We start from the raw sequence: 302 nt of genomic DNA on the forward strand, positions 1-302 counted from the left end.
TCTCCCGGCCGGTGAGACCCGCCGCCGCCCCGCTGCCACATTTATCAACTCAGCCCCGCGGGGCAGCCAATCGCGTCCTTCCTTTCCAAAAGCCACGCCCCCGGGGAGCCCTAAGCTCCGCTCACTCCGAAAGAGAAGAAGTGGCCGGGGAGTTTGAGCCTCTTAACTTCAGCTTCAGAAGCCCCTCTAGCAGCGTGCGCGTGCCCAAGGCGGGAATCTTAGCTGCGCGAGGACGGCGCGCGCCTCCAGGTCACGTGACTCCACTAGACCCTAACGGAGCCCCCTTTGAGGACACGTCGAGG

This window comes from Anolis sagrei, chromosome 3 (genome assembly GCF_037176765.1).
Source record: "Anolis sagrei isolate rAnoSag1 chromosome 3, rAnoSag1.mat, whole genome shotgun sequence".
Taxonomy (NCBI): Eukaryota; Metazoa; Chordata; class Lepidosauria; order Squamata; family Dactyloidae; genus Anolis; species Anolis sagrei.